General features: G+C 34.0%; 1 non-coding gene across 1 annotated transcript; it reads right to left on the bottom strand.

The window, feature by feature from the left end:
- Positions 1–4,314: 4,314 nt before the first annotated feature.
- Positions 4,315–4,421, bottom strand: LOC113864121. Its single transcript, XR_003504725.1, has one exon. It is a non-coding gene; the product is annotated as a small nucleolar RNA R71 (small nucleolar RNA).
- Positions 4,422–16,584: the final 12,163 nt, after the last annotated feature.

Raw genomic sequence — 16,584 nt, 5'->3', positions numbered from 1 at the left:
TTCTATGCATTTGGTGGCCTGATCAAACCTCTATATATAATTACACAAACGGTATGGTAGATTCTACCACTGTCCAGATAATACAAAGATACATCGTATCCTGTAATCATTTCTAAAGTAAATGGCATAATCGCTGTCATTCCCTAGCTACTAGGTCTATTCTACTAGTAATGAGTAACTCGGACAGGCTAACAAGTCCTTGTGGGTCCGTCATCTGTATTCCTTGAAAAGTTATATAAGGATGAGTCTCTATTCTCATTACCAAGCATGCATTCACAATTAAGTCATTAATACAAACGAAGGCAATACAACAAACCATCATGCCACAAGATCATATTCATATAAAAGCAACAATCATCAACTACTCAGCTTATTGCATTCCCTCTTTATTAACACTTGGAATTCTCATTTCACACTTTCACTGCCCCTGGAATCCCTCAAGGTCTTTCTCAATATAGATAGTTGTTGGATAACCACAGCTACAACGTGTGTCGACCAGATCCCTTTTAGCAAAAGCGTGGTCAGGAGTTTAAGTCAGGAAACAAGTGTGAGGCCTGTAGTACTCGTACTTTCATTTGTTATACACAATTCAAGAAAAGCATCCACCATCCTCATTTTCTCAAGATTTCTCAATCGCCTCCATCTTCCACACCTTTAATGTACCTCTAAATTATCACTACGCCAGAATAAAGGTCTGACAGCGGTTCTATTTTAAATTAGAGAGCGTTTAGAACTGCTCTAAAATCTTGTGCTATCTAATGTGTTATATTTAAGAGAGCGGTTAAACAACTGCTCTTAAAAGTTAAGATTGGAGAATGGTTTCACGCGGAGCGCTCTCCAAAGTATAGGTGTAAGATTAAAGAGCGGTTCTCCAAAGTATAAATGTAGACCGCGAATCTGAAATTTGAAATTGGTTTCTTTTTTAGTTTTCTGTTGCAAAATAAAATTGATTTATTATTACGTTTAAATCAAAATTTGGAATTGATTTCTGTGTGAGTTTTCTTCAATTTTTATCACAAATCAAAATTAAATCTTGAGTTTATATGTTTGGTGTTAACCAAATAGTCCACATCTGCATGAACCAAACAGAAAAAAAAAAAAACAAATTAGTAGGATAATTTTTAACGTTAATAGAGAGAAAAAAGAAAGAAAGAGAGAATGAATTATTCATTGTTAACAAAGAGAAGAAGAAAAAAAGAGTGAATGAAGAAGTACCTACAGATGTAAAAAAAAACCAATTTTTTAATGCAGAAAATATAAAGAGAGCAGGCTAACAAAGAATGAAGAGGTACCTATAGATATGAAGAAAAACTAATTGTTAGCGCAGAGAAGATGAAGAGAGCAGGCTAACAGAGAATGAAGAGGTACCTACAGATGTGGAAAAAAAAATTAATTTGTTAGCGAGAGAAGACAAAGAAAGCATGCTAACAGAAAAAGATTAAGAGAACATAAGAGAGAAGATGAACAAAACTTACAGTAAAAGAGACCAACTTTATTAGCTAAGAACAAGAAATGCATTGAACGTGTTTTATTTATAAACAACTTTAATGACTTTAGAGAGCGGTTAATAGAGAACCGCTCTCAAAAGTTTAGTTCTGAGAGTAGTTAACAAAGAACCGCTCTCAAAAGTATAGATTTGAGAGCAGTTAATAGAGAACTGCTCACTAAATATATTGTTACACAGCAGTTTTTACTAACCGCTTTCTAAGTTAGCGCTCCAAAAACTCATTGATGAATCCATATTTTTACTAATATTTTAGTGTATTTCTAACCCATTCGATAAGGAAAATATATAAGAAAAGCAGAAAAATTCAGAAAAATAGAATGATTGAAAGTTTTCTTTTAATATATAGTTATTTAGCATTTGTGAAATTTCTGCTTAGATCTTGTTTTTGTAGGAAGAATAGCAATTCTGGACTCCAAAACACAAGAACAATTGAATGCAAGTTGGGCATGATCACTATTGTCAGTGAAAGTGATCACTCCAGATATAAAAAAGGAATACACACTGGGCATTAACACTTTTACCAGTGAAAGTGATCGTTCCAGAGCTTAAAAGAAGAAGCGAGTCTGGGCGTGGTCACTCTTACTAGCAAAAGTGAGTGTTTCAGAGAGTTACTCAGAAGAACAAGTTCTGCGTTAACACTCTTGCGGGCGAAAGTGAGTGTTCCAAAGAAGGAAAAATTTTAGCAAGCTCTATGTGGTCACTCTTACCAGAGAAAGTGAGTGTTGCAGAGAAGGCAAAATTTCAGCAAGCTCTGCGTCACCATTTTTACCAGCGAAAGTGGATGTTCCAGAGAGGAGTGTATCAAGGCAAGTTGTGCGTGGTCACTCTTGCTCTCGAAAGTGATCACGCGCAACCACTCGACCTCCTGCGTTGCAACTCTTAGTAGCGAAAGTGATAGTTCCAATTTCCAGAAACTACATGAGCTTCTGCGTGGCCACTCTTATCAGCAAGAGTGATAACGTACAGAATCGAGATTTCTATAAATACCTGTTTTAAGCTTAGAACTCGCGGTCTTTTGTTCAGTTTTCATTTTTTCTGTTAGATTCTCGTTGAGAGAGAGTGAGAGAGAGGACTGGGGTTAAATTTCGAAGCTCCAAGAAGAGGCATTGGATTGGAGTTTGTGGAGATGACTTCTCTGCATTTCTTCTCTTCTTCTTCTTTCTCTTTCTCTGTTACAATGCTTGCTTAATTCTTCATAGTTAGGAGTTTATGGACCTTGAATTGATGTATTGATTCGACTTTTGCTTCTGAAATTTGAGTTCTTGGATTAATTGAGTTGTTAATTCTGCTGTTATTGCAATCTGTGAATAGGAATTCGTATGATTAATCAAAGAGGAACATTTGCCAATGGAAGTTGAGTTTGCCTATCTGATCTGAATTAGCAACTAGAATTAGGGGTTTCTTAGGGATAAGGAAACCTAATTCTGCACTCCTAAGGTTCTAAGCCTTAATGCAACTAAAAATTAAACTTCACCTAAGGAATTAAGGTGGTTTAGTTGCTTATTAGGGTCAATGATTTAAGGGATTAAACTTTGACTATTAATAAGAGAAACCGATTATCAATTAACCAATTGCTTGAATGTTCAAAAGCATAATTGAATTAATATTGACATTCTTGTGAAATAAATTCCTAACTATCTTTCATTCTTGTCTCATCTTAACATAATTGTCATACTCTATTTTTGCTGCAAGTTTCTTACCTTTTAATTATTTTTAATTCTTACTTTTTGAATGATATAACTCTTCCAAAATTGTTTAGCTCAACTGGTTATTGTTCTGTGAAGTGGTACTTGATTTCCTAATTCCTTGTGGAGACAATATTCTGATCTTAAAAATTACTCATTTCTTGTTGCAATTCCTAGTGCACTTACTAGTGTTTAGAGATTGTAACAAGTTTTTGGCGCTGTTGCTGGGGAATTTGTGTTTCAATATCATTAGTAGCAAAGCTAGATTGAGCATTTATTTTTGTTGTTTTGCTTCCAAATTTTTCTACATGATTTTTTTTCTGCATTTTGTTTAGTTTTCTGCACTATTTTCTGTTGTTTTTGCATTTTTCTGCATAATTTAATTTTTTATTTCTCTGCATCATTTTCTGTTGAATTTTGCAATTGCTAGACTTGAATTTTATATACTTTTTCTGATATCTTTCTGCATAATCTTTGTTGTGCATTTTTTAATAGAGTTGTAGTTTAATTTTGTTGCATTTTGATTTGTATATGCGTGGTAAAAACAAAAATAAATCAACTCTGGTCTTTGATCCTGACATAGACATAACCTTAAGAAGATTAAGAAAAGAGGCTAGAGCAGAAAAATTCATAGGAAGTGATAGTGAATTAAAAATTGTCTATTCTCCAGAAATTTAGAACACTCCTAGAGTAAAAAGAACACCTACACCTTTGAGACAACCAAATCCAGAAATAGAGATGGCAGAACAGAATAGGAATAGAACATTAGGGGACTATGCAATTCCTAACATGCAAGGTTTTAATTCTTCTATAATTAGGCCAACTATCCAAGCCAACCATTTCGAGATTAAACCTGCCCTATTACACTTAGTCCAACAGGATCAATTTTCTGGTGGAAATTTTGATGACCCTAACCTACATATTTGAAACTTTTTGCAGCTATGTGATACCATAAGAATGAATGGGGTTAGTAAAGAAGCCATCAAACTGAGATTATTTCCTTTTTCCTTAAGAGATAGAGCCAAATGTTGGTTGCAAGCTCAACCACAAGGAAGCATAACAACTTGGACAAAACTTGTGAATAAGTTTCTAACTAAATATTTCCCTCCATCCAAAGCTGCTAAGCTGAGAGGAGAAATTATATCCTTTGTGCAGCAGGAAGGAGAATCCTTGTATGAAGCTTGGGAAAGATACAAAGAATTATTGAGAAGATGTCCACACCATTGCATTCCAGATTAGATGCAATTGGAAACTTTCTACAATGGAATGAACACATCAACAAGAACAATGGTTGATGCTGCTGCTGGAGGTTCCTTAAACACAAAGTCTGTAGAAGAAGCCCAGAAGATTATTGAGATGATGGCATCTTAAATGTACCAAAATTCAAACTCAAGAAATCAAGGAAGAAACTCTGGTTATGAAGCTAAGGTTTTGGAAACCTTTCTTGCACAGAACTAGTTACAAAATCATATGTTTTCAGAACAAATAGCTGCCCTAACTCAACAAATTAGCAATCTTCAAGCAGGGAGAATGCCTGCCAGTCAGCTAAGCTACGATTTCTGTGGAGGAAACCATGCAAATGTTGCATGCAAGGCATCTACAAGTGAACCACAGGAACAAGTAAATTATATAAACAATTTTTAGAGACAACAATCCTCCTATCCCCCTGGATTTCAATTTTTGAATAATAGAAATCAGCAGTATTCTAATTGGAATAATCAATATTCTACTGCCAAGAATTCTAACTCCAATTTACCTTTTTCTAATGCAGGTCCAATAACACAACATTCTTATTTTCAGAGGAATCCATCCACTCAACCTTAAGGAACTCAAAAATTTTCCAAACCTGTGAATGAAAGGTTGACTGAGATGGAGGAAACCATGCTGCAGTTTATGAAGGTGACCCAAACAAGCTTCAAGAATCAAGAAGCTTCTATGAAGAAGTTGGAAACCCAAATTGGATAGTTAGCTGAATAATTATCCAGCAGGGATGAAGGAAGATTTCCAAGCAATACAGTGATCAATCCTAAGGAGCAATGTCAAGCCATCACTACAAGGAGTGGAGCTGTAGTTGCATGTCCAAAACCTGCAGAAAATAAATTCAATAATGAAACAGTAGAGAGGAGAATTGAACAAGATCTATAACAAGGAAATTTCAAATTATTAAAGAAAGATCATTCAGAAGAAAAGATAGAAGTTCCTATAAATTCTGAAAGGAAGACCAAGAAGCAACTTTTTGAAGATGCTTGCAAGCCAATAAATCCAGAAAAATACAAGAGTCTGCCTTATCCTCAAAGAGTTCAAAATCTTAAGCAAGAGGAACAATTTGAAAGGTTTCTGAATGTTTTTAAGAAATTACAGATTAACATACCCTTTGCAGAAGCCTTGGAGCAGATGCCTTCATATGCAAAATTTATGAAAGAACTACTTTCCAGAAAAAGGAAGTTAGAGCATGACAAAACAGTACCCTTGACAGAGAAATGCAGTGGCATTCTCAAGAGAAAGCTTCCTCAAAAACTCAAAGATCCAGGATCATTTAGTATTCCATGTGAAATAGGACAGTGCACTGTTGGAAGAACATTGTGTGACTTGGGAGCAAGAATTAACTTGATGCCTTTAGCTATCATGAAGAAACTAGGCATAGAAGAAGTGAAACCTACCAACATCACACTACAACTAGCTGATAGATCATACACTTATCCATATGGAGTTGTTGAAGATTTATTAGTTAAAGTTGACAAGTTCATTTTTCCTGCAGATTTTGTAATTCTGGACATGGAGGTGGATGCAAACATACCTTTGATCCTAGGAAAGCCATTTCTTGCAACAGGGAGAGCTCTTATTTATGTGCAAAAGCAGAACTTATGCTTCGAGTTCAAGATGAGAAGGTAGTGTTTAATGTATTTGAAGCATTAAAATATCCGGTTGAAGATAATTCATGTATGAGAGTAGATATATTAGATTCTCTTATTACACATTATCCTATTAATGAATTTGATGAAAATTCTGTGTTGAGAGAAACCATAGTTGCAGGAAATACAAATTCTGAGATTTGTAAAATAGAACAAATGATGGAAATTGAGCAGCAACTAGAAGCTCTACCAATTCTAAATCCTGCAGAAAAATCAATTAAAGAAAAGCTAAAAAAAGAAGTCAAAGAAGAGAAAAATCAGGAGCTAGAGCTCAAGCGACTACCATCTAACTTGAGATATGCTTTCTTGGATGAGAGTCACGAAAATCTAGTCATCATCAACAATGATCTCAAGGAGGAAGAAGAGGAAAAGCTACTGAGAATTTTGAGAAAACACAAATCTGCAATTGGCTGGAGTATTTTAGACTTGAAAGGTATAAATCCTTCTTTTTGTAAGCATAAAATTCTATTTGAAGATAAATTTAAGCCAGTTGTGCAGCCACCAAAAAGGTTAAACCCAACCACAAAAGAAGTAGTCAAGAAAGAGGTTATGAAGTTGCTATATGCAGGGATAATTTATCCAATTTCTGACAGCCAATAGGTGAGTCCAGTCCAAGTTGTCCCTAAGAAGGGAGGGATGACAGTTGTACCTAATAAGAAGAATGAACTCATCCCTACTAGGACTGTTACTGGCTGGTGCATGTGTATTGACTATAGAAAGTTAAATGATGCAACTAGAAAAAACCATTTCCCACTACCATTTGCTGACCAAATGCTGGAAAGACTTGTTGGACATTCTTTCTACTGTTTTCTTGATAGGTATTCAGGACACAACCAAATAGCAGTGGATCCTTTGGACCAAGAAAAGACTACTTTTACATGTCCATTTGGATTCTTTGCATATAGAAGAATGCCTTTTGGATTATGCAATGCTCCTATCACTTTTCAAAGGTGCATGCTTTCATTTTTTTTGATTTGGTAGAAAACATCATTGAAGTGTTTATGGATGATTTTTCTATTTTTGGTGATTCATTTAATGATTTCTTAGCTAATCTATCCACTATTTTGCAGAGATGTCAAGATACTAACCTTGTATTGAATTGGGAAAAATGTCATTTCATGGTACAAGAAGGCATTGTTCTTGGCCATAAGATTTCAGAAAAAGGAATGAAGGTGGAGCAAGCAAAAATAGAAGTCATTAGTAAACTACCTCCACCAATCAATGTTAAGGGAATTAGGAGTTTTTTAGGCATGCTGGTTTTTATAGGAGGTTTATCAAAGACTTTTCTAAAATTGCAAAACCTCTTAGTGATCTAAAAAGACTTCAATAAAAATGTTTTGATTGAAAGGTGTTGAAATTGATAATCTGAAATTATCTTATGCACTGTTTTCTGTTTTTGATGATTTGGGAAAAATTCGAATAGGGTAAATGGAGTAATATTTAGAGCTATGTGATTCAATAATGGAAATAGAAAATACTGTGACTAGATTTTTGCTGTAGTCTATAATTTCCTTAGAATATTCGAATCTACATTATTTCATTTTCATGAATAATTCTTCTGTCGGAATTAACTTGACCTGAAAGACTTCAGTGAAAAAGTTTGAATTAGAACTGTTGAATGTGAACTTCTGAATTTAATTGATGATGTGTATTAGAGTGAATGTTTAAAAATGACATAGTAAAATAACATTCTATTGAAACTGATTAGGTTGAAAAACAGTGTTAGAAAATAGTTAAATTTTGGAATTAGCCCTCTGCGTTACCTTGTTATGCTATGATAAGTGCATACATTTCTAACTTGCCATTTAGGGAAATAGTCCAAAATCAATTTGGGTAATGGGGCACTGTTCTCATTGGGATAACTGAAACTACAATGCACAATATGAACCAAATCTATGCAAAATCTGATTTGACCTAAACAAAAGTCTTTGAAAAGGCTGAATTGAAAATTAGAGTGCATAACTGTGATGAAATTTAGTTAGAAACTATGCTGGGAAGGATTGGAGTGCCTATCTGTGTGAAAATTGAGTGAGACTTGTGAATTTTCTTCTGCATTACCATAATTTTCTATGGAAGTGTGCACTCTACAAGTACAAAGTAGGGATATCAAGTTAAAAATTCTCTAAATATGGTTAATCAATTTTGTGCATCTGTGCTTTTATATCTGAATATTGACATACCCTATTCTATTAAAATAGCTTTTACCCTAAAATTACAGAGTTTGTTGGAAAATAGATTGATAACCTGTAATAATCCCTTTGCGTTAACCTGATATGCTCTGAGAGTGTGCACTCTAAACTCATATATTAGGATTTAACATGCTTTGACTGAGAATGCTTAATACTGTGTAGTTGTGCTTTTGTATTTGTATGATTGACTTAGCGTAACAGTAGACTGCATGTTATATTCTTAGAAGAATTGAATTTCTGCAAATTGTTTGATTAAACTTTTTTCAGTACAGAGATCTATACTTTCACAATTATGTGTTACAAATTTAAACTGTCAAATGACTTCCTTTTTACAGAAACTGAAAAATGGCCAGAACCTCCATGAACACACCAGTTGGATCTTCCAGGAAAACTCAAGCTGGATCTTCCAACACCACTCCAAAGAGATCCTCCAGAAACATCCAAGCTGGACCTTCCAAGAGCACTCCCAGATCAAAGAAGGCCAGAATAGATGGTGCCTCAGCTTCCTCACTAATTGAAGTATATGATCCAAGGTTCAGAAGTATTGCTTATGAGAATTATTTCAAAGCAAATATTCTGAGGAGGAAGATTGTCCCTGATAGAGCTTTTGAAATAGCTGGAGACAATTACCCATAATACAAGGAAGAAATTTAGAAGAGGGATTAGGAATCCTTCTGCACCCCAGCTGGCATGGGTTGGAGGGAAATAACCCAGGAGTTTTATACCAATGTTGTGAGGTTCAAAGGAGACAAATTCCCTAAGTTCAACATAATGGTAAAGGGATGAGAGTGGACTTCACTCCTGCAAACATAAACAAATTGCTGAACATAAATTCTGCACAGCAGCCTGGACAGCTGGAGTTTAATGTCTTTAAGAATAGCCCTGACATTGACTATGTGTAGATTATGGAAAAGATTGGAAGGCCAGGAACAACCTGGAAGCTGAATCAGGCTAAGAAGCCTAAGTTTATAGTCCCTAAAAACTTGCTGCCCTTTGCCAAGGTGTGAAGCATATTCATTCTGAACTCCTTCATGCCAGTAAAGCACAGCTCAACATTGGCAATGAAGAGGGCTGAGTTGCTTTTTGCCATAGTCACAGACATGTACATAGATGTGGGGGAAATTATCAACGAGTGCATCCTAAATATCCTGAAGACAAAGAGAGATTCACTAGCCTTTCCCTCAATAATCACATTGCTCTGTGAAGATACAGGGGTGGAAGTTGGAGAATATCAAGAAAGGATTAGATCTATGCCTCCCATCTCTGTCTCTATGGTGAAAGAGATATATGCCACCACATCTTACACATCAGCACCTCCCATTCCTTCTCAATATAGAAAGGAGAAGCCTATGATGATGAAGGACTCCTTGAAACTCATGGCTGAAAGGCAGAACCAGCTGGCTGAGAGGCAAACTAAACTCCACAGCAGGGTCAAAGCTGGAGTTATGCTGTTGGAGTGTATCATGTTGAATATTGGTCAAAAAATGGGAATGACCAAAGAGGAAATGTACCACACTCCTGAATTGGCAGAAAATGCCCAATGCCTTCGCTTTTCTATGTTTAAAGATCTGCCAATCTACAGAACCCATTTTCCACAGCCAGCTAAAGAAGTAGTGGAGGAGGAAGATGAGGAAGAAGAATCCTCATATGCTGAGGATGCAACAGATGAATAGTTTAGGAATTTATTTTCTGTCATTAAGAATTTTGTAAATTTCTGTAATTAAGTTTCAAATCTTTTTGGGGTTGTAATTACAATTTGGTCCATTTTGATTTAATTTTCACATCTTTGTTTTGAATATCTGTTAGCTTTCCAATTAATTGCCTTTTTACTTGCTAATTGATAAATTTTTGGCGTTTTGTGCAGAAAATGTCACAATCACACATCACTCACACACAATATATGCTCACACTCGCACAAGTTGCCATGAAAAGGGGGGTTTCATTCTCTACCTCTTGTTCATGTATTAGCTTCACACTACACTGAATTGTTTCGGAAAAACACCAAAATACTATAATAGATATTAAACTGCTGGTTATGAATCAAATAAAGTCTAATTGATAATTCTGTGAACTATGTTTGAATTTTCTTTTCAAGTTGTTTTTCCCATTCTCAAAATGAGATCACACTTGTATTTTCAAAAAGAGGTAGTCTTGCCACTAGATGCATATAATTCTAAAAAAGAGAATTGTGAGTTCATTGATTTACATGTTCACTTACAAACCGCTAGTGGGACTTGAACTGCATACTTTTCTTTCATGTGTGATTAATCATAATTTTGCTGCACCTTTTAGAACTTGCCTAGTTTCTTGATTGAATATGCAAATTACAGTTTTCACATATATGATGGAGGCCATGTTTGATTATGACTAGTCAGCCTAAATGCCTTCCTTTGCTATTGAATGTCTTAGTTCACCCCTTTGAGCTTAATATCCTTTTTCTTGAAATTACCTCACTATAAGCCTTGCTAAAACACCAATTTTACCATTCAAATGAAAAGAGGCATAGAGAGTTTAATTAAGAATGAGTTTTAAAACTAAGTTTGGGGTGTCATCTACATTTTAATTGCTTGAGGAAAAGCAATGTTCTAGGTTTGGGGTGGGAATAGCAAGCTATATAGTTTTTTAGTTCAAAAAGATAGAAAGAAATAGCAAAAAGCTGCAGAAAAATGAAAAATATGCAGCAAAGTCGTGAAAAGAGCAAAATGTGAGTTCAAAAGAAAGAACTACAGCAAAATGCTGTAGAAAAAGAAAAAAATTAATAAAAAGGAAAATAGTGAATGAAAGCAAGAAAAGAAAGAAAGGAAAAGTAGAATTACTGCACGAATGAATCTATGTGCTGCATAATTGAGAGAAATAGTGCAGACCTATGCTAGTTTTAAAGTCATTCACTTAAAATATCTCTGATCTTTTGAAGATGCATGAATTGTTTTCCATTTTGTTCAATACCTACCTCGACCTTAGCCCTGTTATAACCTGTAAAAAGTCCTTTGCATGTGTGATTGACTGTATTAAGCAGAGGAAATTGAGAATATGGGCAAGCATATGGTAGAGTGTAGTTAAATTGATGATTTAGAGAGAAAATAGTACCTAAACATTGTTGAGTGATGAGGGAAACACTTCCAAGTGAGCTGTGATCATGTTTTAATTGTGCTCACATGAATTTTGATGAAATATATGAACTTAGATAGCAATTCTTACTCAATGATGATTACGCAGTAGGAAGATCATGATGAGTATTGGGATGAACAATTTGATTGAAATTTTTGCAGAAAACACATAATTGGAAATTGAAAAATCTAAAATAAGCAGTTTGTGAATTGATTTTGAAAAATGGAGGAATTAACCTTGGTTTAGTTTGATTTGCTTGAGGACAAGAAAAAATTCAAGTTTGGAGTAGTGATGAATCCATATTTTTACTAATATTTTAGTGTATTTCTAACCCATTTGATAAGGAAAATATATAAGAAAAGCAGAAAAATTCAGAAAAAAGAATGATTGAAAGTTTTCTTTTAATATGTAGTTATTTTAGCATTTGTGAAATTTCTGCTTAGATCTTAAGAAATTAATCTTGTTTTTGTAGGAATAATCTGAGCAAAAGTCATGGAAATGGAAGATCAATGGAAAGGAAGAGGAAGAATAGCAATTCTGGACTCCAAAACACAAGAGCAATTGAATGCAAGTTGGGCGTGATCACTATTGTCAGTGAAAGTGATCACTTCAGACATCAAAAAGGAATACACACTGGGCATTAACACTTTTACCAGTGAAAGTGATCGTTCCAGAGCTTAAAAGAAGAAGGAAGTCTGGGCGTGGTCACTCTTACCAGTGAAAGTGAGTGTTTCAGAGAGTTCCTCAAAAGAACAAGCTCTGCGCAAAATTTCAGCGAGCTCTGCGTGGTCACTCTTACTAGCGAAAGTGAGTGTTGCAGAGAAGGCAAAATTTCAGCAAGCTCTACGTCACCACTTTTACCAGCGAAAGTGGATGTTCTAGAGAGGAGTGTATTGTAACACCTTAAATTTAATTTCTATAAATAAGAAATTTCACAAATTTTTGAGATAATAAAATTTCCATTTTTAATTCAAGATTCATTAACCATTTCAAATAAAGGAAGGGGTTACAAATTATATCAAACAGTTGCTATAAGACTTATTCAAATACAACAGTTTTCCAAAATAATATGCTAAGTCCTATAACAGTTCCATCCACCCCTTCACTGAGTCCAGTGCTGATCGTCTTAATTACTTGAAAAATGAATGTAAGGGTGAGTACTTTACACTACCTAAAAACACATAATCAACGTAGAGTCTCGCCTCCAGCACATTTCTAATACATTAAACAAACACAATCATAGGTACAGTACACAAAACTCGTGCATACACACACACACACCAACCACACTCACTGTGGCACTATGATCACAGATTTACACCATGAATGGTCGCTGATTACCCCCGCCTCATGGATATCACGTGGGCAGTCACGGGTCGCTAAGCAAAGATAACAGTCAAAGGTCTAGCTAGGAAGAAAGTGTGTGGCCCGTGGTGCACCCGTTCGGCAGTCGGTGTTACCACCACTCCCTCTTCCCCAAGTTATTTCTACCGTCCTCATCTTCTACATCCCTAGTGTATCGCTGAACCATTCACAGCACATTACAATGGCGCTAACACGCCCATTCACACATATTCCATTCACGCATGCAGTAATCATGCTTACACATGGCACACAGCCCACAATTATTGTTCACATTACACTGCCCTTGGGCCCACATTTTCACAATATTCATTAATACGGCACAAGTACCCATACTTATTCTATCACACAACATTTACATACAATTCACATCTATCAATTTCGGATCAACACACATCATGTTCAAATACCACGGCACATGGCCCACATTACATTTCTTAGCAATTTCCTACCCACTAACTCAACCACAACACAATATTCAGCAAAATAACAACAATTCATGCACAAAAGAGTAGGATAGAGTCCCCTTTGTAACGCCTTATATTTCTTTCCTCAATATATGATAAATTTTCATAAAAATTTAAATGGAAAAGTAAATTTTCTTTCAAAAACTCTATAATAAGAAAAAGACATTGAAATGATATAAGGTTCATAGAGTAAAATTTCATTAATTCATAAGTACTTTAGAAAAACAAAGATTCTAGAATTTTCATCAGTAATAAAAAGAAATAGTAATTTTACAACTGTTTCAAAAGAATTCTATAAAACTAAAATTATCCATTACATAACTCAAAATAACTAAGTCCAATAGCAGTTCTCATCCATCCATGCACTGTGAGCCTGATACTATTCGTCCCGGTTTCCTGAAAAATGTTGTGAAGGGTGAGTCTCTACCCTACCACTCATACATTACACATATTAATCACAAAACACATCTTATCATGATTAAAGAAAACATCATGGCATTACATATCACAATGTCATATAAAGCATATTCTCATCTCAACACATATTATATTCCACAGATTCATAATTTCTTTTACTTTTATCCGCGCTTACCACGCCCTGTGGCCACAGTTATCCGATGCCCCTATTCCGAGGTCTTACACATCCATGTAAATAGTCGCCGGATGGCCCAATGCAATACGGATACAACGTATGCAATAGACAGCCCCTTAGCAAAGGTAATGGTCAGGAGTCAGGTCGGGAAATGAGTGTGTGGCCATGTGGTGCGTTCGAACACAATATTCCATGCACAATCCCGAATGTCACTCACCACCCTACATTTCCCCAAGATATACCATATCGTCTCCATCTTCCACTCCCCTGTGTATCTCTGTAACTATTTACATCATATCCTTTTCCATCTTATACTCTTTCGAGTATATTCACATGTTCACATATGCCATTTATCATGTTCACACATAGTTTTCATTATATTTCCACATACTTTTCATCATATACATCAAACCATGGCATATTCACAATACACATCATTTTTACATGAAACACAATATATTCAAACATGAAACATCCATCTCGTTGTATATTTCATATCACAAAATCATAAAATCATATCAACCATCCTCAATATACCTTATCATGCCCTATAATAACACATTTTCACTATGTATTCATCATAAAATCACATAAATAATCAATTAATCTCACTTTTCACCGATTATTTTTAATAAAACAAGGATTATTTCACATATAATCACATACATGACAAGATCCATAAGAATACAAGTAATAAACATAACAAAATGATAAAGTAGAGCTCCCTTACCTCAAAACAAAGCTTTTACAAAGATTTAACCAAAGATTTGAACTCTAGAATGGAGTTTTTCCTTAGAACATCATGAACATCTATAAGAAGAAGAAGAAGAAGAAGAGAAATGAACGGTAAATCTAACTTCAAACTTAGAGAAACTTACTTGAAATCCTTTAGAACGGACGTAGAATCACAGGAACCTTTGAGAACCTTGGATAGGAGTGAAGAAATGAAAATTTCATGTGAAGCCCCCTATTTATAGAAATTTTTTTGAAGATGTCAGCGTCAATGTGATGTAAGCGATGATGCCAGCATGATGCAAGCGATGATGTCAGCGTTAACGTGATGTAAGCGATGATGTCAACGTGAGATCACCAATGATATAAGTGATGATGTCAGCATGAGGTCACTGATGACATAAGCGATGATGTCATCATGATGTCGCCAATGACATCAGCGTGATGTCACCGTTGACATCAGGGGCTACTGTACATACACGGTTTCTTTTTGCTCACAAAGTACTACAGATTTTTCTCAATGATATACTATAGGCATGACACAAAGCATAGGATGTTACACCACTTACCTTAGATTGACGTCCCACGCGCTAAATCCACCAAGAAGTACTCCCTCTCACGGATTTCGTCCTAAACACATGGAGAAACTACATGAGATCCTAGGGGAACCACAAAAACAGAGAAAGGGGATGAAAAATTGAAACCCTAACCATTAAAACTTACCTCCAAGCGTTCTCCACACGGATTCAACCTTCAATCAAGCTCTCGAACGACTTTGGAGGCAATTAATCGGTGGAATAGGGCTTTGAGAACGAAAGGATCAAAGGAATTTTGAAGGGAGAGGGAGATAAATATATATATATATATTTTTTCAACAGTTACGAAAGAATTACTTATTATATAGGTAAAGATAAATATATATTTAGTGATATATCATCTTTTCATTTGTATTATAATTTATTTATAATTTTGTAAGTGTGTAACTTTTTTATTTTAAATATATTTTAATTTTTAATACATACTTTTAAATGCTAAATATATTAAACTAATTAATAAAATTATTTTAGTCAATACCATTCAAATTTGAATAAGACTTAAAACAACTTATATGATTTTAATTTCAATAAAATAGTAACTTAAGAGGTTCGTTCATTTTTTTGGAAGTTATTTTTGTATGATTTTAAGTAAGTTTTTTCATTTTCAAAATTTATGGTGAGCTTTTTCACTTTTTTTATATAATCAAATTTAATAATTTTTAATTAAATGCAATTTACTGCTAATTTTTTATTTCCATTCTTAACATTGTATAATTATCAATGTAAAAGTTTTATATATAATTAATTCTAATAATTTTTTCTTAAAAAAAATTTAAATATAATAATTATGAATCAATTATAATTTAAATTCTTAAGGTATGTAAAATATTGTAATTAATTTTAATAATTTTTTATTAAATGCAATTTATAGTTGATTTGTTATTTTTGTTTTTAATATATACCAACATTCATTTTGATAATCTGTGTGACCAGAATTATACGTAACTTTATGTATTTCAAAGTTTTCAATAAATTTTTATTAAATGTAATTCATAATCAATTTGTTGTTCTATTTTTAACATGTACAATTATCCATACTGATGACTCGTATTGCCAAAATGATATATGAATTTGAGTAATCTAAAGTTTAATAAATATAAATTTTGTTGTAAATGTATATAATAATAAGTAGGTGTAGTGAATTTTACATAGATTGATTTGTATATTTTAATTAAATTTAATTATAAAAAATATTTTATGAGTGCTATAAAGATAATCAAAATTAAAAAATATTATATTTTATTTATTATTAGTATGTTTAAAATTTCTTTAAGACGAAAATAATTTAAAGTATGATGTTCTCAAGAAAATATTTACACATAACAAAATATTCTAAAATTTATAACTATTTTATTTCAATTTCAAATCAAGTGAAACTAGTGAGCATAGCTCCATTAAGAAGTCTATTTTCATACAAAAATACCAATAAAATAA

This window comes from Abrus precatorius, unplaced genomic scaffold (genome assembly GCF_003935025.1).
Source record: "Abrus precatorius isolate BTA unplaced genomic scaffold, Abrus_2018 Scaffold3, whole genome shotgun sequence".
NCBI lineage: Eukaryota > Viridiplantae > Streptophyta > Magnoliopsida > Fabales > Fabaceae > Abrus > Abrus precatorius.
Note: the sequence above shows the minus strand (reverse complement) of the source record. Positions and strands in the feature narration are given on the sequence as shown.